Below are 25,568 nucleotides of genomic sequence, written 5' to 3'. Positions count from 1 at the left end.
AAGAAGTATAACTTGTGTTACCACAACGGGCTATAGCTCAGGTGTGCTTTGGTGAACAAGGCCGGCACTCCAACCTAAACATATTATATTTAAACCTCTCAGAAATATCAATCTATATATACAGGTTTATTCATGCAATTTATAATTATTCTCATCAAGTGAAACCTTTTGGCAAGAAATTACATTTTAACTGAAGACCATTTATCGTTTTTATCTTATAGCACACCCTACGCCTTTTAACAGAGTGCATTTACCGATCCAAAGAAAGTGGTTGTAGGTGTAAAAACAATCTGAAACCCTTGCACTGATATACTGACTATGATGTTAGATGAAATAACTCAGCTTCTATGTATCCAATGTAATAGTAACCTTAATAAGTGACCTCACTAAAAGTACCTATTTTTTTAATATTCTAGTTACTTTGAAATAAATCTTACATGCAGTCTCTCCTGAATAGATTTATAAATACTATGGACGTGTGCGAGTTCGAGTAAATTAATGGTAAATTGAAGAAAATAGTATATTGTGTCGGTATGATAGCGAATGTTGGTATTTACCACAATTTCGAGTAGGGTAAATTAGATAAAAATTAGGTAAGTTAAGTGTTAGTTAGTTTTGGTGGAGGGAGGAGAAAACCTCCCCAATTAGCTAAAAGACAAAGCTTTTTTGAATCCACAAAAAAACCTCGTAATAGTGGGTAGTAGATAGAGGGTCAACCTAGAAGCAGCCAGAGGCATTAACAAAGGTAATTATCTGGCTAATGCTAATGCTGGAGATATCGCTAAGTGAGTTGAAGAAGGAGGCCCTCAGAAGCTTAAACCTAGTTCTGGCCAGACCTGGACAAAAACACATCAGGTGTTCTGGTGTCATATCTTCAAGAGCTGGTAGACACACACTGCAAGAAGTACCACAGGGAAGGCCGAGTCTAGCTTCATGTCTTCCTATGGACCAGTGTCCCGTAAACACAGATATTAGCCTGGACACCTCAGATTTGTTTCTACAAATTAAGTCAGAGGTTCTAAAGTTAGGTGTTACCATTATGAAAATTTTATAAGATGTTTAATAAATAAATAAATAAATTTGAAAACTTTTAACCAAAAATAATAAATTAGTGCAATAGAAAAACAAAAAAAAAGGTATACAAGTGCAGTGCAAAAAATCACAAGAAATTTTAATTTACTTTACCTCAATTTACTCGAACTCGCACATGGTCTATATAGGAATACAACTTTATTTAACCGTAACAACACTAATGATTAATAGGTAGAAGCATATTTTTTGAGGAATCTTAAGAACGGTATTGACCTATTTTGCAGATAGTCGAAAACAAATCAGTCACATCTATTATAAATATGTGTATCCCGTAAATTTTAGCTTATTTTTGGGTATTGATACCAACATTCACAATTTACTGTAATAGTGTAACCATACATAATCTTTCTTTTCAAAATTATTATCCTCTAGTCTTATTCACCTTTTTCTAAGTAGACAAAAACATATTTTCTTTAAGCTTAGCAGATGGTCAGAGTTTAAAATAATCCTAACTGTGAGCCAAAGAAAAAGATCAGCATATGCAATCTATGCACCAGTTTTCCTTTGCCGGTATTAACTTATCCATCATGTATAGCGTAAATCCTCGAACATTTTTCGTCAAATAATCTTTTTCAATGAAAATAACTGCCAAGTAATTAAACAATTGCAAAAATAAAAAAAAATCAAGTTCTATTGTCCCCGTAGCCTTAACCTTAATAAGAAAAAACACTTAGTGTTGCAAGCGAAGGTAAATGCAGAGCCAAGGAATTGGCAAAGATGAACCAACCGGCAGCAATGCCTTCGAGATACATGCAACAGGCAATCCGACCGGCAAAGACCAGTTTGCTGTGAATAATGAATTTGCGCATGCGCCTCACTGCGCGTATTTTCAAATATTTGCATGCCAGTGCCGTCTCAGAACCTTTTGTGTACTCATACTTCCCAAATGCACGTGATTACTTCAGTTTGGTTCGAGTAGCTGAAAGGTAACCCCATGGCCGAACGCTCAAACTACCTGCGTCACTGGCTTGCATACTTTGCTGCCGAAATTTTCATTCTAAAATATTTTATTTAAAATAATTTCGATATGCAAACATCTGCTGTTGTTGTTTTGTTTGTTATTTACTCGTAACTGTCGTTGTCGTTCTATGGCAACATAACAAAGAGATTCGTCCTTTTCCTTTTCTTGTTGTTTGTAGAGAGCTAAGCAAACTCAATGCCTCATACTCTGCTATGTTTCGCATCTTTCAAATCTATCTGCGTGGCGAAGACGGAAACCAGAATCCCAATTTTTGAATTTGAACTGCGTTTGTAAAGCCTAATCCTCATCAACTCCGCCTTTTTGAGTTCTTAAGTATTTTTGCTTCACGGACCACTAAAGGCGAATATCTGTACACATAAAATCGTTTAAGTACAGAGCATTACGCATCCTTTTATAACGCTTTACCTCTTCTCCTTCTCCTTCTTCTTCTTCTTCTTCTTGTAATTATTTTTAGGCAAAAAATTTTATTTAATTTTATTCATGAAAAAAGAAGAATCATAAGCGGAATCCTTTGTTTGAAGACTTCCGCTGTAATCAAGCAGAAAATAATTAATATAATTGTTATTTTATATGTTATAGATTTGAAAACCGATTTGAATAGCATAACATTCCAAACAATATTCATTATTAATTGAACTCTTTAATTATTAATATACCTGGACAGACTATACTAATTCCGCTTGATTGAAACAAGTTTTTATTACATTTTTCGGGTAGTTTACTCAATTTTTTGTATTGAAATTTTAAACTTATTTTTTAATTTTAAATTTTTTTAAAATTGTTGTTATATAATATTGTTTATCGTTGTTTTCCTTACATACACTCTACTACATATAGTACGTATATATTAGGTTCCAACATGTTAAATTTATCTATTGGACCTTGAAACAAGATCGAAGCATCAAGATTAATCTATAAAATGTAATCTAATCTGATCACGGTTACAATGATCCAATATATTAAAGTGCATTTAAGTGGACTATACCTTTACGGTTTGATTTTTAATAATTGGTATTACCGATTACTCGCTCTTATTGCATATAATTGATTAAAATTTTTAACATTTGGCTTATTTAAAACTTTAAAGAAATTTTTTATATTCCGTTTTATAATTGTCCAGTTTTTAGTGCTGTTAGCTGTTACGATGACAGTTTACCGATTTTAGTTGAAAACCTGCTTTAAATAATTCTTGATTCTTGATTTATAAATAATTTTAATAATTTTAGTGTAGTTCCATTAATACTAGTTTGCATTATAACCGAAAACTTTTTATTGCGCTGTATCTTTTTTGATACTAATATTAATATATTATATGTATATGTATGTATATGATTTCCACTGCAAAGACATTTTGATTTTTTGTTAATGGATCGTTTTAAGAGAATTCTTAAAGAGTACTTTAAAACTCTGCTTGGTTTTAAAGTGCAAAAGTTTGTACAATGATCAATAGGGTTGAGAAGACATTGCCAAGAAGTATCGGATAATGAACTGTAGGAGTCCTACGAGCCTGTAGGAGCGCAAAATCTGCGTTTTAGTAAGCATTAATCTGGATCTTCCCATAAAACACAAATAAAAATAATTAGTAATGCATCATGTATATATATATGTTCTTTATATATTTAAAAAATTCTGTTTTCATAATTAGAAAATTCATAATTTCCACTGTTGGCTTTTTAGAAATAGTGAACCATATTATATGAAAGGGTTACATTACTAAAAATATTTTTTATTAAGTTAAATACTTGACATCTATGGATCAGATAGCTTATCAAGCTGGGAGACGAAGGGTACTATGCAAGCCTACCAAATATGTAGGTAAGTAAGTAATATCTACATGAATATATAATTCTAAGACCAGAATGTTTTTGGTCCTATTAGATTTATTTCTCGGTATTTTAAGAAAAGATAAAATAAAATCGAATACTGTGCGGGTTTTCTAAGTAGTTGTGAGATTTTAGTTTCTACTGCCTAAACGATTTAATAAATGTTTGTTAGCTTGTCTTTATGATTGTCCTATAAATATTTTTTAATTTATTCATTTCTATAATCCTAATTCTAAATTTAATAAACCAATTTATTGAACTGCTTTTCAGGTAGTTAATGACGACAGTTACGCATTGTAGTTAATGGGTCTACTCTTATCTTAAGTTATTGTATCTAATCTCATAGATAAATACTTTATAGTTTGTCATCTGGCGAAAGGTGGTCGCACCACAAAGTCACTAGACTAAAAAATGTATAACTCCAAAGCAAATATATTAAAAAATTATCCGTTATATTTTTGCTTAAACTGCTCAAATGTGTCTTTAATTAAATTGAAATATATGCAAACCTAATAACTTGTTCTGCTACCTAACAACGGACGTCAGGAAGAACGTACAAAACTATTTATTAGAACCGACTTTACACCTTATTAACAGCAAGCAAGTTGGCTATAATCGAAAAGAGGAATGCCATCTTCGCATAACAAGTACCATGACCACATAACCACATAACCACAAGTAAACAAATATCACGCAAAATTGAAGAGATGCGACTTGACTATGACCAGATTTTAAAAGCCACTAAAAAATAGAGTAAAATTCTTGCCAAGACACGAGAATCAATTTCATTTAACTGGTCTGAGTACATTACAACATTTTAGTAATTAAAAGTATTTCAACTTATAAAAAAATGCAAGAAGGTAGGCAGATTAGATTGCGACAAATCAGTTAGTGTACATGTGTAGCTGCAATTAGAATATAGATGACATAACTGGATGAGCAGAAGAGTCGTCCATATACATCAAACAAATCGATTCATTTCGATTAGAAACGTTTGTGTGTTAACTTGAGGTTTTCAAGCTTCACGTACCAGTTTTCAACTTACAAACTTAACCAACTTAGTCTGCACAAGTTCAAGACATAGCAAGTAGTAGACCGCTGTAGAGTTGTTTACTAATCCCGATTGCAATCGCAACTTTGCAACATCATATGTTTTCTTTCCCTGTTTTTTTTTCTCAAAGCGCTACTTACGCGTACATTCCATGACTTTTGAAATGAGACGAAAAATATTGTTGCATTTATAAACATAATTACTTAGTTTACTTGTACTCTTCTAATGGGCGTTGACAGCTTTTGTGGCAATTTTTTAACATTTTTATATATTAAAATATTTTATGGGATCTACGATAACAACTGAAAGCCTTGTCTCCGTAATTAGTTTCAATCGTTCAGATGGGATAGTGCCAATACGCATTACTTTTGACAGTATCTAATCGTTTCAACACCTTTAATAGGTTACCAAAACTGTGCTTATATAAAAGTCGTATTGTAATAAATTATATTAATTATAAATATGAATGATATTTATGTTCTAAGCAGAGACAATGAGAACAAATTGTCACAAAATTAAACACACCACTTAAATGTCCTATAGATAGTATCATTATATAGTTATTTTTAGTTTAAATTTAAGTGAATAAGTTTGATTTTTCTGTAATAATAATTACATTAGATTAGACTAAGTAAGTATATATGTATATTCTCTTAATATACTCCAAAAAACTGAAATAAAATATAATTATTTTTGATTTCATCTAAACCAATATTGCATTAGTAATGTTTTACTCTTAAACTTTTTTTAGCGAATTTAACAGATTTCTTGTTATTAAAACCCAAATTATATACATACAGTCAAACTTCCATAGGTCGCGAACCTGTATAACTCTTATTTTCTATAAACAGTGCACCAAGGTTTTAGAAAGCAAATTACATACAATTCTGCTTCCATAACTCGAACCTCTATAATTCGGATTTCTCTATATTTCGAACAAAAATTTTGTTCCGTGTCGATAGGAATATGGAGAAAGTGCATTCTATAAGTCGAATTTTTCTTTTAAGTATAAATGCATTTTGCTGTTAGGGCAAGTCCCTTTTTCCAAATGTTTAATTTTTTCTTTCTTATGTTCCTTCTTTGTGAAAATGCCAGCCGCTGGGACTTTGCCAAAGATATTCTAAAGTAATTAATAAATTAACTTCTATTGCTACACTTAACGATTATATTAAGCGTGACAATGAAATTTGTACATCAAGTTTTCCTACAGATGACGATATTATTGAGCACTATAGCTCTAAATTACTGGATCCAATTCTAAGCGCGACAGAAAGTGATGATGAGGGTTCAAGAGTGAATTCAAAATTCTGAATTTATATTTGTAAACGAATGATACTACAAGTGATAGTGATAAGAGTATGAATAAAATGGAATCTCTTTTTACTGAAAATAAGAAAAAAATTAAAGTCCCAAACCCTAATTTCTGAATACTATACTTCACTACAGCTTCTGTGCTTTGATTGCAAATAAATAAATATCTTAAAATGTAATTCTAGTTTCTTCCAAAAATAAAAAAAATAAAAAAATTCTCTAACTCGAAGTCTCCATAAGTCGAACCTTTTTATTGCAAAATTTTACTTCGAATTATGGAAGTTTGACTGTATTTACAAATATATATGCACATTTTTATGAATTATAAGTAGCCAATCTATTGCTCTTTCACAGTTAGCATAAGTTGATGTTGCGTTCCCAAAAAGAACAGCTGCTCTGATACAACTGCAACAAAAAGAAATGAAACCATACTAGTTGAAAAAATGTAGTTAATTGACAAAATGACGACAAAAAACAGACGTTTGAGCTTCGTGCTCTGGACTTCTTCCGGATTCTTGACGAAATATCAAATCGCTAATCCCGAGAGGGCAAAACGTCGAATGTCGGAATGATTTTAGTGGGTTGAAATATCACACTGACTTTGTTTTCGTTACAAAAAAAAACAAAAGACAGACGGACAGACATACGTAAATATATCATTTCACGTCTTCATATTAATCAAGTATATATAAGTATTGTGAGGTTGTCATTATTATATTGAATGCGTCTTATACACACATCTCGACAAATTCAACATATTCTTCATAAGTAGAGAATTACCAGTTTGGTAGTCTAGGGCGGAGATTCTTGTAAAGTCTAATTAAACTTTTTAGTAACTAATATTTAATAATGATTATCTAAATCTTGACAAATTAAACATGCTCTTTATCAAAATAAATGAAACACTTTGGGATTCGAGGGCGAAGATATGTTCAAACATTGATTTTTTTGTGAAGCAAAAAAAGAAAGGTTCCTATATCCACGTAGGTAAAGAAAATTATAAACCTGAAGATAAAAACAATTTACATAGGTAATTAAGAAGTAAACCTCTTTCAAACAAAGATTAGTACTAAATTAAACATTTCAATTTTATTTAAGTCCTCTTATTCAAAGGACTAAAGGAAAGATTGAAAGTTTCGTTTTATTTCTGGTTTTCTGAATGTCTTTATTGCTGAGTATACATATCTAATACACAACAACCACTCTTTCAGACTTCATCTTTTATGAGACGGGCTACCAGTGGCTTCTATCGATGCATATCTAAGCACCGAACAATACTTATCTTTGAAAATTTTAATATTCTTCTTTAAAGCTGACCAAAATTTCTTAGTCTGTCTGATCACAATGATAATTTGTTTAGATTATTATTCTAGAAAATTATTTTATAAAAAACCTCAAATTATTTAGAGTTTATTATTAATGATATAATGATTTAATGATAAATGGAAAATGATTTTCTATCTAGAATTGAGATGTAAATACTTAGGAATAAATCCAAACTTCTCTAGATCGTTTCTAAAGGTTAGCTACATTTTAATTCTGCTTACGAGTATAGTAAGCTATATTTTAAGTTCCAAAGCACTCTTAAATCCTCTTCTTCTTATGATTTTATAAATCTTAATATTATAACCTGATTTTATTGTGTAGGTGCTTTGCCTCAGTCGCCAGTTCGACCAAGTAAACTTGATTGTTGGTATCTACGCTTTGAAATCATTTCAAATTTAGTTTATTTGTTCAAACTGTCTCTACAGACATTGCCCAAACTGTGGCATAACATCTTAGCCTCTTGCTTCACACGGTCCAGTCCACTACGAAGCCTTTTAAGCTACTTAAAACAAACTTTATGACTTGGCTAGGCTCATTTGTTACCGAAAAAAGCGTACGAAGTAAAAATGCCTTTTTTGGCCAAAAATAAACTTGCAATGTGGTTTTAAGACAATAACAAGCTACAGAAGAAACAAAAGATGCCAAAACAAATAAGAACATGTGAGAGATTGTAAAATTAAGGAAAAGATGGATACATATGTTGCAAATTGCAACCAAAAATTGGCAGATGCAACCGCATTCATTCAATATTTTGAAGCTTGACTGCAGCTACCTGCGAGAAAAGTTTTCGGGCGGCTTTCGTATCTGGCGGATGTGAAGGAGTGAGAAGTGATTTGAAGCCGACATTGAAACGAAAATGTATAACAGCTTGCAGTAGACATCAGACTTTTCCGCAGTTAAATAAATTTTGTGCGACAGGTGTTTTTCTGAAATGCATCCTTCCTTCGATACATTTTTTGTTGCTTCGTATACTGCCAAAAACTCAATTACTTCGTTAAGTTACCAAAATATCTATAATTCAGTGCATTTAATTTAAACCTTGTTTTGCGCTCCCACCATATTTAATATTATTAAATGGCTCTTCGTTTCTGTTTCTACATAAGTTCTGTAAAAATGTTGTTTCTTGAACTGGGGAGGAAGCTGTAGTAGAAATATTTGTTGAGATAAAACATGATGTGAGTAACTCAAACGGAAATCTTAGATTTATGTGAATTTTTGTATCATTACTGCATTCATCACATTTTATATAATTATTTTAACATAAGTAATAATTACAACGTTTTGATTATTGCCATTTAATTAAAAATGGACCAATGGTTTCAACAAATGGTACAACCTCCTTTTCTTGTTTTAGCAATTGAAATAATTTTTTTTTGATTTTTTTTTGAACTTACAATTGCAACCATTTTCTCCTAAATAATGATTTTAATATATATTTGAAAAACCCCGCCTTTGAGAGAGAAGGAGGAAGATTTGTAGATATCCAAGATATCCAAGAATATGTGTATATTTATCTATTTTTACATAGCAAGTTTACTGAAGACATGAAATTCATATTTTATAAATTCAAAATATTATTTAATAACTCTTTTAAACCTCAATTACATATTAAACTTCGCATATTAAACTTTAACCCATTGTTGCCAGTGACCCAGAAAGTAGAAAAACGAGTTACTGATTTGAGCTCAACGGCCTCAAATTAACCTAAAACTGTTGAAAAATATTATTATCGCATAGTATGACTAATTCTATTTCCTAATCCAAATTTGTTATATTTATATAGTGCACCTTACCATTTAATTTTTATTAATTACTCTTGATATTTATTTCTATTAGAAAATTTTTCTATTAGAATTTATTTCTATTCCTATAAATTTGATTGAATTTATTACACTAAATTGTATTATTTCCCATTATTTCTTGCAAAATTATAAGAGCCTAAAACGGATAAAATTTTGATATCGTTGTTTTTTATAAACTTGACACTCATTATAACAGAACTAAGAGCATATTAGGCGTCCTCAGACGTATTCTGTAAGTCGGTAAAGTGATACTATTTTATATGTATTTGCATTTGTAAAATAATATCGTCACTAACCCTTACGTTAACGTAACGGATTAACGAGACATCAGGTCTGATAATTTCTTCGGTATTCGGTAAAATATCAGCTGGTTCTTATAATAGTGAAGTGTTGAATACAAAACTTAAATATAATTTAAAATTTGAGGTGTTTTAAAAACATTAAATATAAAAATAAGAATATAAATGAAAAACAATTTTTTTCCTAATAATAGCAAATTAAAATTTATTTCGTTTCTGATACATACCATTAGTAGCTACTCTAACCCAAAAGTGTTTTTGATCACAGATGAGGCTCTCTTAGGCCTGAGACATGATTGGTTAAGTAAAATCGTCATAATACAGTGAAAATAGAACTGAAACTGAATAAATAATTGTAAATAAACTTTCAATAAAATACTTCGAGGAATAAGTTGTAATAGTAAAGCATTCTATATTTTCTTCTTTTATTTCAGACTACAACAAAAGTAACTTAACGGAACCCATAATCAAGTGATAGCAATAAATAGAGTGAATAGAGTTCTTAAGGACTGTACTTTTTCTGATTGGTCATGTCATATATCAATTTGATATATAATATATCACATTTATTTTCCTTACAGAGTTTGAAATTTTGTCATATTATTTAAAACAAATCTTATTGAAAATTATAAAATCGATATTATAACATCTAGAATATTGTTTATAAATAAAATCAATCAAATCAATCAAAACTAATAAAATATGAGAATTACTTCGGCTAGCCGAGTCAAACAGAGTCAGGTAAAAATCGCTATAGTAGTGTATAAGTTATTAGATCTCCGATATAAAATCTTAAACTTGATCAAGACTACGAACTAAATTCTTAAACTTGATCAAGACTAACAAAATGGAGATTTCTAAAAAAAACTAAGTAAACACAAGCGACTGGATTATAGGACTATATAGGGCTAAGCTAGGGGTATTCCATCATAACTTTTCAAGTTATTGTCGCTAGTAGCTAAAAAAGAAACGTCTAATAAAGTGTTACACCACTGCATATGTCCATCTTGATAATGATAATGATAATGAAACGTGTCGATTTACTAATAACGCACATTACTGAATCTGTCTGCCTATGTAACATATATATTCAATTGTCTGATTACCTATATACTTACCTACGAGTATATATTTGGCTGGATATTGGTATAAAAAGTCACTCATTTTTTGAGCTAAGTTAGTGAAACTTTCCATAGGAGCTACTTGTAAACCCAGGTAGGACCATTAGGCAAATAAATTAAATTGGTTAAGTATATCATATATAAGTATATCATTATATAATAAAAAAATTAATTTATTAAATTAAAACAAATAAAATAAAACAAAATAAAGGGAGAAGCTAAAAAGAGCAATGCTCTACTAGGATCTTATTTGGAATTATGGAATGCAGAAATTAGCTTTATTGCCTTCACTGTCAGACTCTGTGAGTATTGCTGCATTTCTACTTGAGTAGCTCCGCCACTATTCGAAAAAAAACTAGAGCGTGCAATAATTTTTAATTTGTCGTTTCTTACCTGTGAGACCATTTATTATTAAACTAACTTCTTTCTACGTTGCCTGCTGCTTTTTGGTTATGACAGAGTCAAGTTTAGATGGCTTGCGGAGCACGACAGCATGATTACAAATACTAGCATTCCTAGTTACAAACACACCACAATACCACCAATAATAAAAAATGTGGAGCGAAGTATAGACAAACTACAACTTACTGCAAATAAATCCAACAGGTTGTAGCTAACTGCTCTAACCTTCACTTCAGACATTTTTTTTACATACATATATTTTTTTCCACATATCCTGTGTATGCAACTGACAGATATCGAACACGCACGAGTTAAATGTACACAAAGCAGAGAAATATATATGTATGTACATATGTATGTCTAAACACTCAGGGGTCCCAAGGTATACAATAATAATAATATGAGTTTGTATGTATGAATAAAGTCTTATTTTTTTAAAAATAACAGGTGTTGGGTGATTTGTTCTATTATGTGCCGAAATAATCCTTTCAATATTTACTGAAGTGTGTATCTGTGAGTTACAGCAGCATTTTAAAAACCTTATGCTGGTGGGAATCTTTTCCAATTTAATTAATATGTAAGGATGAAAAGAACTCCAGAAATACAAATTAAAAATGTTCTTCATAATAAATGTACTATATACATACATTGGTTCTTCCAATATAAAACCTTGTCGAAAATCAGTTTTCAGTTAAAATTCATACATGGCTTGTAGAATTCAAAATTAAACTCATAAAAAGTTAGAAATAGATTTTTAATAAGAGATAATGTACATTTCATTAATACCAGTAGTACATAGTAAATTAAAACCATATTCTTAATTTTTTGTAAATCTTCTCATTAGAAACACTCCGTTATATGGCAGTTATATGGGAAAATTATATTTAGGCCGTGTGCGAGTTCGAGTAAATTGATAGTAAATTGAGAAAAATTGTAAATAATGTCGGTATGGCAGCGAATATTGGTATTTACCAGAATTTTGAGTAGGGTAAATTAGATAAAAATTAGGTATATTAGGTATTACCATTGTGAAAATTTCATAAGATCTTTAATAAATAAATTTGAAAACTTCTAACCAAAAATAATAATTAAGAACAAAATATAAATAAATAAATATTTACATAAGTGCAGTGCAAAAAATCCCTAGCAATTTTAATTCACTTTACCTCAATTTACTTGAACTCGCACACGGCCTTAGATGTAGTTAAATGAAGTTTAAAATAGGTATACTGTAATGTTTACACATCACAATTACTGAATATCAACCATCGATAAATGCACAATTAACATAAAATGTGTTTACACTACATCAACTCAAATGACATACAGGGAAATAAACAAAAATACCAAAAAAAAAATTTTTTTTAAATGAAATGAAATAGTATAGAATGTAAGATAAAACCCAAATTCAAAAAGAGCACTATTTTTATTTAACAATTTTAAAAATTATGTTTAATATTTTTATTTGACACTTATTTTTGGATGAAATTTGTCGCGATATGTTTTCTTTGTTTTAATTAACACATACTTAAAAACGTGGTTCTCACATTAAAAATGTTTTAACATAATATTTTCATAATTAAAAACAGGAAAGGCTAATTGTGTTACCGTAACATTTAATACGTTCACACTGACACAATTAACAAAGATACATTAATAAAGTTAAACTATTGTGATTGTAAGCGTATTAAAAGCAGGATAAATATAATATTTTCGGTATTAGAAACGTCCGCAGAGATATTTCACATAGTTCCACTAACATAAACTTAAAGTTTCATTTTGCAAACCTGTCTGTATTTATATAAGAAATTTAGGTCATTGTATTCTAGGTAATCATGTTAGGAGACTGAATCTACCGTTCAACCATTTTTGCCGCAGTTGTGGTGAGGATGACGAAAGTGCCTCTCACCTGCTTTCTTCGTGTCCGGCACATGCACGGCGTCGCCTTAAATTTTTGGGGATCTTGACGAACTTCGAGAACTCCCTCTATGTAGCATCGTTAACTTTGTTAAAGGTTCTGGATGGTTTTAGCCCGTGGGTTCTAAATAATACGGTATCACAATGGGCCTATGGGCCTAAGTGGATCCCCCTGGGATCGCCGGTTTAACCTAACCTATATAAGAAATTTAGTGGAAAAACTTTATCTATCTTAAATTTGTTAACTTTAATAACAGAAAGGCTAAGTAAAGTACATAACGCTTCTATGGATAAATCTTTAAAACCATTGGTATGTATGTATGTATGTCCCTATCTACACTCCAATATTGTTTATATCTTAGTTTTATAACTGATATCTGCTGGTTGTGATAATAGAGAACGTAGAATTATTTGTTGTGTGTGAATATTTTGTTTACATCAAAATTCCGTAATTTACTATTATACGAAATGCTGATCAAATAAATAATCAAATAAAGTATTACAGAGAGGCAACTTTCTTCGGACTTCGGAAATGTATAATGTGTCGAAATTAATTGTGCTTATGCTTTAATATGTGATAGTGTGATGTAACACTGTTCCTTCTTTAGCACGAGCCTTAGAACATGCACATATGCACTCCGTTTTGAATTTCGGTAATAAATGATTAATTAGCCATTGCAATCGGGCCAAAATTTTGGGTTTAAACTTGGCATGTGCAACTTTGCGGTATCATTAATTAAAAACAAAAATTAAAAATCATTGTTGAAAAAAGTCAAAAAAGTTGTGAGCAGGTGAAGACCATGTTTGTATGTATTTGAGCCACGAATTAAAACTACTATACCAAAAAAACCAAGGTAAATTGAAATGAAAGAAAATTTTATCCTGACAAGTCAAGACAGCCAGACTTACTAATATATGTATGTACATACATATAAGCTGGCAAGTATCTAAATAAAACCACAGTAAAACCTAAAGGACTTCAGTGAATAGTTCGTATGTTATACTTACTATAGATCAGACACATATGGTACTTGCATTTATGTATGTATATATCAATATATTTATATATATAAATGGTAAACTTTACCATCATCATCGCTGTTAATGAGTTTAACCCGTGCCTGCGGCTTACAACAAACATAAAACAACAACAACTTGCAAAATAACAAACAGACAAACAAACAGCGCAGATGATAATTACAGGCATAAAATGCAGACAAAATATATATACAAGTATATACATATGTATGTCCGTCTATCATATTATATAAATTTACTTTGTTGTATATATGTATGTATGCTCATATGTATATATCTTAACCTGCATTATTTACTACGGCAAGTGCATTTATAAACACAGATACTCACATACACACAGTAATTCTTTTATTAAGAGAAAAGGTGTTTAAATCATCAATTTTAAAAATGTTAAAAAAAAGAAAAATAATTTTTTGATGAACTCAATTCCAGTACAATTAATTATGACCATATGTACGAGTATTTAAGGTAGCTGACATGAAAGTTGTGCGATACTACAACAGACATGCATCATTCATATGTATCTTTGATGTGCCACAACTTATGTCCACAAAAACACGGTGTTAATAAAAATCATTACACACATCAATAATAGTATTTTATATGTGTTATAATATTAATTTCCAACGTAAACTATCAGAAGGACTTCGATAAGAGGTGAAATCATAAGACCAATAATGTCAGTGCTGACTGAACAGAATAGTTTTAGAATAGTTTTAATTGCAGAACTAAACAATATACAGTTTAAAAATCTCACAATTTCAGATGACCCATAAAGACAGTTTTGCAGTGGATTTGCTTGAGAGTTTTTAACACTTATGTATTCATGCTAAGTATTCATGCTAGAAGATCGCGTCTTCTTTTTAATATTTCTTACCATAACAGTGGAAAGACGAAGATTTCACATAACAGGAACTTACCGCCTAAATAATCTTAGTTAGCTGCAGGACCTCACGGTAATAAGTATTTTAAAAAGTTGCAGAATTTTACATGATAACACACAGTACCAATAGGTTGAAGTGTAATCTAAGGATAACTTAACGGAATCAATAAGTACCTTCAGTATTCGTTTTTGATTTTTTGGTGATTAAGAGTAGGGTCAGTTTTTCAAATTTCCCTATCTGCTAGCCTTAATTGTTTATTTATTTCAACCCAATAATACTTACATAATTGATTTTAAATATTTTTTATTAGTTGTAGTTTTATAAGATAATTTTTTGTGTTTCGTTTGATAATCATAAAAACACTTTATATAAAGATATAGCTCATACATACATATGTACATATGTATATCCATTTGAACTTCATCCTTTTTAGAATATTATATGCAAAATTCAGTTGAATTAGTATTTTAAAATCCTATAACTGATAAATGATATGTATGTACATAAATATGTACATATTTCCGATAATGTAAATATTTTCTGTTTTTATTTTATGAAATACAAAAAAATTAAATAAATAAAATAATTGCAAACTTACAATTTTGATAAAATTTTCATTGTTCTTTGAACTCCTTATTTGAAAGACTTATACATACATACATACATACATACATACATACATATGTATATATAAACTTTTATTTCTGACTATATCTTTATAACATAACAGTCCCTAGCTGTATACAAAACGAAAGAGTTACAAACTAGCAACTTGCGGTGGTCGTTTTTGGATGAATGTATGTATGGATGTATGCATGTATTTGTTTGTTTTTTTTTTTAAAATTACCGTGTTCGACAGTATTCTTTCTAACTATTCGTCTTTGATCTGAGCCTGCAGGATATATATGTATGTATGTATGCTAAGAAGTCCATAGCAGATGAAATTTTCTTCTTTATTCGCAATGTCATCTATTCTAAAAAACTTTGATGGCAGGATCCAGCAGTCTAACTTGCAGCGTATCATAGTTTTGCAGTTATTGCCATTATTTGAAGAATAAGAAACAAATGATCACAAATATTTATTAGCCAAAAATATCTCCAATAACACCATACTTCTGTAAATAATTAGAATTTATTAGAAGTACTATTTTGTACATTCATATGTGTGTAGAATTAATATTATAATTACTATTTATGCTTGTAATTTGTACTTAAAATTTTTTGCTAGAGTACTGAGAAGATACTAAGCGATGGTAACCCCTTCCCATGTTGAAGAGTAGAGCTATGAACATTATTGTAGAGCTATGTACATACTTTTTTCACTTTTTTCTTTTTCGTCAATATATCAAAAAAAAATATAGATCAATTTCACACCAATAATTTGGAATATACATATACATATATGTTTGTATGGCTGTTGCATCTCTTTTGAAAATTGTTGCTATTTTTCTTTTAGTTGAACACTGCATGTGTGCAGGCTTTATGCACACATATACATACAAATGCCTTTGTGTAAATGTAGGTAAGCATGCATTGAAAACGAAAGAGTTTTTTTTTGCATAGAATAATAAGCGACAACCTTTTTGGCTCCAAGAATATTTTGAAACAAAACGGTATGCGACGGTTGGTGCTGATTCCAAGTAAATGCAAGCGTCTAAATGTCGCCAAAACAGTAAAAATTGAAAACAAATCAGAATTTTTTTTCCTAGTATGGAAGCTACATATAATTTGAAATAGACATGTATTAAAAAAAATTAAATTAAAATTAAATTAGTATTTAAATCATTACCTCATATTATTATTAGTTTTCAAATAGTTTATTGTTAAAACTTTAATTTGTATACACATACACACATACATACATACACATAGTAGAAAAATTCTGCGTTCAGCCACAAAATTGATTTCTGTTTTCTGATTTATTTTAACCAAAAAAAACAACAACGAAGTTCAAACATAAAAAATTAACGATTAACGATTGAAACGATTAAACTTTGCAAGGAAGCATATGTATATGTATGTATGTATGTACATATGTAAATAAATCTATAGAGTTCTGGAACACAATTATTTTCTCCGATGAGAGTAAATTCTGCATATTTGGAATCGAAGGTAGAAAACTTTTGTGGAGAAAATCATGTAAAGCCTATGGTAAACAAAACTTAATATCAACGTTGAAACATGATGGTGGAGGCGCAATAATTTGGGGGTGTATGGCAAGGAACGATGTCGGTAAACTTGAATGTATACAATAGACAAATATGGGTATCTAACTATACTAAAAACAAATTTTAAAGAATGTACTAGAATGTTAGGGCTTGAGGCAATCTTTTTGTTTCAGCAGGACAACGACTCTAACCATACAGAACCGATCGTACAGGATTGACAGCTATACCATGATCCCAGATACATACATACATACATATATATGTACATACATATACATATGTACATATAATAACTTAATTATTTTTATTAGTGCTTAAGGAAGTTGTCATAAAATTTTTACAAGTTGCAAAATAAAACTAACTTTAAACCAATCTTCTTGAATTCAATGAAATCTACAAAAGTATATCCTTTCTTTTTCTAGCAATCTAAGAGTTCTTGACATACATATGTATGTATGTATGTATTTCAATATATTCTTTAATAAGTTAATTTTAATACCTTAGGAAATCTACAAATGCAGATGCATTTATATAATATAATATTTATATATGTATATTAAAAATAAAATTGCTTTATTTTTCACAATCTTGTAGTACAAAATTGTTTATTGCCGTATGTGTGTATGTACATATAGTAAATACATATGTACATATACATATGTATGTATGTATGCCTGGTATGTATTATTGTGTATTGACATTACAGCTGCAATAATAGGGGCATCTAGTTATTATAGTTGAAGTTTCTTTATTTTGCTAAATGAAATTCATAATAAACAACCTTTAAAAATGATTATCCACCGTAACTAATAAATTTAATTTGTATTTCATAACAAATTGTAGGCCTGCAAGACACCAATGTTTTGCTTATTCAAATCTTGTTTTCCTTGAAATTATGCCGGTATTATCCTTACCGCTGCTGTCAGTTCTCATTTTTTCAGCTTCCTTCAACAACACAATCAAGCGTTTAGATTTGTTTTGATTTTTTGCTTGGGAAATGTAAGAACCATAGCAAATGGTTAAATGTTCACACCTTTCGAAAAACTTTTATACAATAAAAAATTAAAATTTTATACAATAAAAATTAAATTGAACGTGCACATATAGTTCTTAGAGAAATTGCAGCCTTGTCCTTTACGCTACATTGCATATCCTTAGAAATTATTACTTATACCTCTAAAATGAGAAACGTTTGATCTTTAAATGAATTCTAGAACAGTTGGCTTTATAAGGACTCTGCATAGTACTTATGTATCTAAATGCTGGTTTCTTATTTAAAATTATCATTTTCTGTATCTTAAATTTTATTACCCACAATGTTTTATTAATTACTTGTAACTTGTTTACATTTGCAGTTCAATTATATTCACAGAAGGGTAACTCACAAAGAAGTAATTGTATGTAGGTTTCTACTGGGGTCAAATATTATTATTCTTAACTTCAGAACTTTACACTCTTTGTGACACGATATTGTTGTAGTAACTTGTGTATTATAGTTACAACATTTTTATTACTCATAGAATAGTGATCATTTTAGAGTTTCTACAAAAATATGAGATACAATTGATTATTCATTTAATTTTAACTTATCTTTTTTAATAATAGCATAAAACTATAAAACACTATCCAAATACTAAGTATTTAATTTTTGCATATTGAAGTAATTATATTTTAAATAGATGAAGTCTGTTTATAATATGTCATTGGAGTTAACCCTGAACAACATGAATTTTTAAATGAATTTTAAAAAAGTGTAAAAAAATAAAAATTGTGATTCCTATTAGAATATTTTATCAAAATCTTCTATACTTACAAATCTTCATGTTCAATACTAAAATTTATACTATAATCATATAATCATTATACTATAATCAAAAGATCAAAAGATCGTTATTGAGATCAAATTTCAAAAATTTAATAAGAATTGTAACATCTACATCTGTATCTCCAGATGCAACAGGAAAATAATGTTGTAAACTGCAGTACAACTACATATAAACTACTATCTAGCTAGTACTATAAACTTAACTACTGTTTCGCTGATCATGTTGAAATCATGGCATTTATCCATGGATTATTTTGATAGAATTAGCTACACAATTCTATGCAACGGTGCTTTCCTGTAGCTTCAGAATAAAACTAAGAAATGTCGTTACTTCTATGACACTCCGTTTAACCATCAGGATTAAGAGTTGGTTCGGTTTTTAAGTTACAAAGAGATATCACCTGAACCCATTAAAAACCACCGCTTAAGAATGAATATGGAAGATTAAAGTCGCGTGGAGCGGATACAAACCCATTCTAGTAATCAAGAGAGAGAGAGAGATTAGAGCAAAAGACTTAATATCTAGCGGAATAGATTCAAAGAGATATCACTCATCAGTCAAGTTTCTTTTATACCTTTTGAAGAGATATACATATGTACATAAATTTCATGTTTCCAAATTCCATAGAACGTCTTATTGTCAACGAAATTTAGCAGACATCTATTTTAAATAACTTTTTTCTCTGTATATACCAATACAGTAAATTATTCCATATATCAGGCTTTAAAGTTGGAACATTTTTCATGATAGCCACCAACAATCAGACACAGACACGACATCGAACAAAAAGCTGAATTTATTATAATGATTTCAGGAATTACGATATATTAGAATTACAAACATACCTACATATGTATATACGTATATGTATGTATATACAATGTGGTGCTTAATGTTTTATTATATACATATGTATGTATATATGTATGTATTTATATTTAAATTTATCTTGGCAATTTCCGACAAAATGTATCATATTTTCTAGTTAAACAAATCAATTTTAGGCGCCAAAAATTGGGAAATACCAGGTTTAAAACTGTACATTACGCACACACATGCATTTGCCTCTGCAATTAGTACTAAGAACCCGGAAGGTGATATTTATTATTTTAATATTTACATTATATTTAATCAGAAATTTTCATAAATGTACATACATATGTACATAATAATTCTGAACATATCTCTTTGAAAAACTTTTATTATTATCCAAACTTTGTTATAATAAACAATCCGTCTAGATGACGCCAGCCAAAATAAAAAAAATTTAGGCTGTTGAACAAAAAAATGAAATAGAATTTGCGCATTCTCTTTGATAGCAAAAATGTTATAAATTACAAAAATATCTTAATCTGAATAATAATTAATACTATTTTACATCAATATAATATTCAAAATATAAATAAATAATGTATATAACAATATATATTTTCTTATAATTTAACTGTTAATTTATATTTTCAAAATTTGAATAACATCTCTCAATTCCTAGAAAATGAACGTTAAATAACATTTTTCTCAATATTAAAATGTTAATAACATTTTGATCTTGCTCTTTGTGTCTGTTGTAATAACATGAAACTTGAATGCTTTTATAAACTGGCAACAGGGTGCACAATATTGCCTGTGCATAAATTTTGACTTGAATTATATGATGACTAATCAGGGTCATATATAGAACGATTCACACAAAAGAGTCGCAACATATAAACGCTAATAATACATGACATTAAATATGACAGAATTGTGAATAAGGCTGTTACCTGTATCTTTTATCTTATATTAACTATTATAATTATCCTGCGATTGAAATACAATTGCAAATTGAACACATTATCTATTTAATATAAATTCAAAAAAAATTTGTAAAACTGAAATATATATGACTATTAAAAACATATTTACACTTGTCATATGATTCATATTTGTAATCGGTATATTTCTAGTTATAATATGCAATATGACAATATATGACATTTTTATGATGATATTGTACATCGTCTACATATATAATTAAAATGCTTAACCTATTGGTAATGTTAATATTCATAATTATATTATATTAAATAATCATACAAATAATATTTAATAATAATAATTTTATACCAAAATCTTGTGATTTCTAATACATTTAGTATTATTACAAACTATTTCTTTGATCTTCTTGGTTAAACTAACAATAATTGCTTTATTTAAATCTATGTAAGTATGTAAACACAGCAAAACTATATACATATGTATGTGATAAGATTAGATAGCATTAAATAGTATTTCAAAAAAACAGAAATTTTTAAAAATTGGTAGTTATAATGAAGTCATCTAATGAGAAAGAAATTTCATTATTATTATTATTTCTATAAAGTCGGGGGATATTCAATGTGATATAAAGACTTTCTTGGATCCAATGTGTTCCTTTGACTCCAATGTCTTTAATAAATTATAATATTAAACTTATTTTACGGAGTTTAATTCTTTCCCCCATTATAAAAAGATATAAAATATATATACATATGTAGATAATTCTTTCATGTGTTTTTCTAGTAGTTTTCCTTCCCTCCAAAGCATCTAAGTTCCATTAGAGTAAGTTGAATTCAAATTTAACATATAGTGTCCTTTTAGAATTCCTGCAGTAATATTTTGATCCTTTTTATGTAGTTGTGATAGATCTGTTGAGAATTGAGAGTTTTTATTGTCCTATTTTTCAATACTATCAAGTGAATCATATCAGTTAGAAACACTTCATTAATGTATTGTGAAAATTATACAATTTGTAAGACAATTTAACGAAATTATTTGTGATTGAAATTAAACAGAGGAGAACCAAAAGAAAAACCCAATGAAACTCTACAGAAATCGAAGTACTTCCTAACTATGTTATATAGTTTCTAAATATTTATATAGTCTCCAAATATTTATTTCGTAGTATTCAATTGGTTTTTGGTGATTTTTAAATTTATTTAGAATTGTTTTAACAAGGTTTGAGACTTTACCTCATATTTCAATCGAATTTGAAAGTGCAAAATTGTAAGATTCACGATCCTAATTAGGTATAAATTAATAAAATTAACCTGCGAATATAATAATATCGGACTGTTTGGTAAAAGTTTTCCAGTGTGATAATGTTAGTAGTTTTCCTTTCCTTCCCATTATATAAGATTATAAATTTTAAATGCAGTTTTAAACAATAAACTCTCCTGAAAATCTGTTCTGTACATCATATACCATATAGTATCAAACATATAGAAATATATATATTGTTATGTTTTTGAAAGTCAATAACAGTTAAATCTAATAACAAAATTTGTTAAATAAAGTAATAAGACGACAGTATGGCTTAAAGTTAAACTTCAGCGTACTAAAAAATTCACAACAAAATAGTTAATAATATTACTTTCTCGCCGTTTTTTCGATTATAAATAAATAATGTTTTACATTATATTATAATTTGCAAAAAATATTTTGCAAGACATGTTAATTTTTATTTTCAAAATGTTATTCTTTCATACATACAAAACAGATTTGAGCAACCCTCTAACATATATGTAATACATGCATATTATGTATGCATACATTTCAGCAATATCATTTATGTTATTTACATTACAGTGAGAGCGTTTAATGTTAACTACCGAGAAATGTACAGCAAAATGAAATAACTCTATTCTGTTATTTGCGCACAGGAAAAACAAGGAAGCTGGTTTTGAAACATTCATTTGTGCGTGCGCATTCGTCAGTGTCGGTTGTCCTTTGGTTTAAAACGTCGCGAAGTTTTTTTTTGTTTTTGTGTTAACAGTTCTCAATATTTTGCTTTAGTTTTTTTTTATATTTGTGTAGTGTTCTATTTTTTTTGTTTTTTTTTTTATCTCGTATATAAGGGTTTTTTTTTTGTTTAAACAATTGGTGAATGTAATATAACTTAAAACAAATCAGACAATAGTTTGATTTAGAAATTAATAACATTCATTTTTTTTTAAATAATCACTATTAGTGCCAAATAATTTAAAAAGTATATATAAAAAAAATTTGCAAATAAATTTCCTAATATAAAGTAAATTACTGTTTATTGCACAGACTCGACCTACTCGTGTCTTGCTTGCGCCGTGGGTGCGGTAAATTCGTGGTTTTTTTGATTTTGTTACGAACTTTACAATACTCGTTGATGCTCTTCCTTATTCTGTTTATCGCCTTTTGTTTTTTTTGTTGCAAGAATTCACTTCTGCACATAAATATATTTTTGTTATTGCAACAAATTCAGCAGCAAAGCAGCATCATTTGCGTTCTTTATTTTGCTATTGGTGTGCAGCGAATTTCTTTTGATTGCTTTGCTGCGGATGGATGATGTGGTTGTGTTCTCATATACAACAAGCGAAGGAAGAAGAGGAACAATTTCATAAAGGTAAATTATCTTGAGTAATAAAAAACCGTTAGATTTTATGGTTAAATTTCGTTCTTATTTATAAATAATTTTTTTTTTTATTATTATCATTTTTTTTAAACTGTGTTTTGCAAATTTACAACAGTTAATTAAAAAGTTTACGCAGCAGAGTTTAAAATAATTTTGTGTGTGGTAATAAAAAATAAAATTATTGATAACTTGAGGAAAGATGTATACCGGTATAATGCAAAAAAGTGGTTGTGTTCTTTTTAATTAGTAGCATTGACTGACCGTTATGGTATCTTCAATTGTTTTTGTTTAATATTATATATTTTTTGTTTGTAACATGTGCAACACGTCATTGAATATGATTATGTTATGTGAATGTATGTTAAATTTCGTCTGAATTTTGGGTTATATATTCTATTTCAACCTTTTCTACTATAAATGACTGATTGAGATAGCCTTTATTTAAATAACCAAATTGAAATGCGAAAGCATGAACGAGAATAGATTATAGTCAAAATCAATTCTTGAAAATTAACGGTTGTTGAAATTAATTTTACGTTCGATTTGTATTAATTTATAAATCAATTAAAATTAATAAATATTAATATACATAAATATATTTAATTGCAAATAAAAAAAAATCATATTGCTTTGTAAAATATTGAAATATCTTCGCATTATTTTGTTTGATAATTAGGTTATAATAATTTAAAATTTTAACGATATATGTATGTACAACTGCTAATGATTAGATTTGTATTTAATAAGTTAAAAAAAAAAATTTTTTTTTTTTTGTAACTAACGCGCTTTCGAAACCAAAATCTCGCTTCTAAAAAATAATACCATTTATTTTCTTCTACTTTTTAGTCTCTACATCTACTAATAGTAACATAATAGTAAACCTTTCAAGAATATTCAAACATAGAAAATAATTATTTATCCTGAAAGATCATTTTTTAATATGCAAAAATTGGTTAAATACTTTATAAATAGAAAAACTAAATCTACAGTAAAAATAAATAAACCAAATCTTTCACAATTTAATTTAAATTTTGGTAGGTCTTCTTCTTCTCGCATGTGAAAGAATTTTTACGCAGTAACTATGACGTGATGACGTAACATTTAAAAAGCCCTACATTGCAACAGCTTGGCACAGGCAAAGTTAAATGTTATCATCAAACTGGTAAAACTTGAAAATGTGTCTTGTTTGTTCCAAGTTGTTGCAGTGTTTATTGTGTTTTGTTCACCACTTATATAGCACCATTAATGGTTAAGCCGTGAATGCATGTCCCCCTGCGTAACACTGTTGCTGCTTGATTTTCCCGCCCTTAAACGATGTTGCAGTGATGCGTAGTTTGTTGCTTTATTAAGTAAAAGAAAAAGACGAAGTCGTCTGTTACTTCGGTATAAAAAAAAAAAACAAAAAGTGCGTCGCAGTTGACAAAAAGCACATGTAAACTTCGTTGTTTATTATTACTATTGTTTGTTTTCTGCAAATGGGAGTTCGTAGCGTCCAACGGTTGTTATGGGGCTTTTTTTATCGGCTTTTGTGAGGTTTTTTTTTCTTTATGTATATATGAATTTGGACCAATTTAGAAAATTCTGTGGTTAAATAACTTTCTCAAAATTCATTCCTAAATTTTGTCTATTAACATATTTGACACATATTCTTATAATATACATATGTAATATTTTAATATATTTATAATGTTTATAAATTTATATTGTTTTTAATATTTATATTGTTTTTAATATTTATACTGTTTTTAATATTTATATTGTTTTTAATATTTATAAATTTTTGTATTTATATATTTTTATATTAATTAATTTTTGTATTTATATGTATTATTTATTCATTTTTGTATTTATATAGTTTTATATTTGTATATTATTGTATTTATATATTTTTGTGTTTATGTATTTATAAATTTTTATATATATTTTTGTATTTGTTTATCTTTGGTTTTTTTTTTATATTTTTTTACCTTTGGTATTTGTTTCCTTTATTTTTGATTTCTTTTAGATATTAATATATTTTTTTTTAATTATTTACGTATATAATTATTATTTATATTTTTTTTTTAATTATTTACATATAACATTATTTATACTTTTTTTTAATTATTTACATATATTATT

At 28.6% G+C, this 25,568-nt stretch overlaps 1 protein-coding gene across 1 annotated transcript in view; it reads right to left on the bottom strand.

Moving 5' to 3' along the window:
- The window catches only part of LOC119680266 (myosin-6-like), a 71,709-nt gene that overhangs the window by 653 nt on the left and 45,488 nt on the right, over nucleotides 1-25,568 (bottom strand). The gene's annotated exons all lie outside the window — the stretch shown is intronic.

This window comes from Teleopsis dalmanni, chromosome 2, assembly GCF_002237135.1.
Source record: "Teleopsis dalmanni isolate 2A chromosome 2, ASM223713v2, whole genome shotgun sequence".
Classification (NCBI taxonomy): Eukaryota; Metazoa; Arthropoda; class Insecta; order Diptera; family Diopsidae; genus Teleopsis; species Teleopsis dalmanni.
The sequence above is the reverse complement of the archived record's forward strand: the minus strand, read 5'-3'. Positions and strand labels throughout refer to the sequence as shown.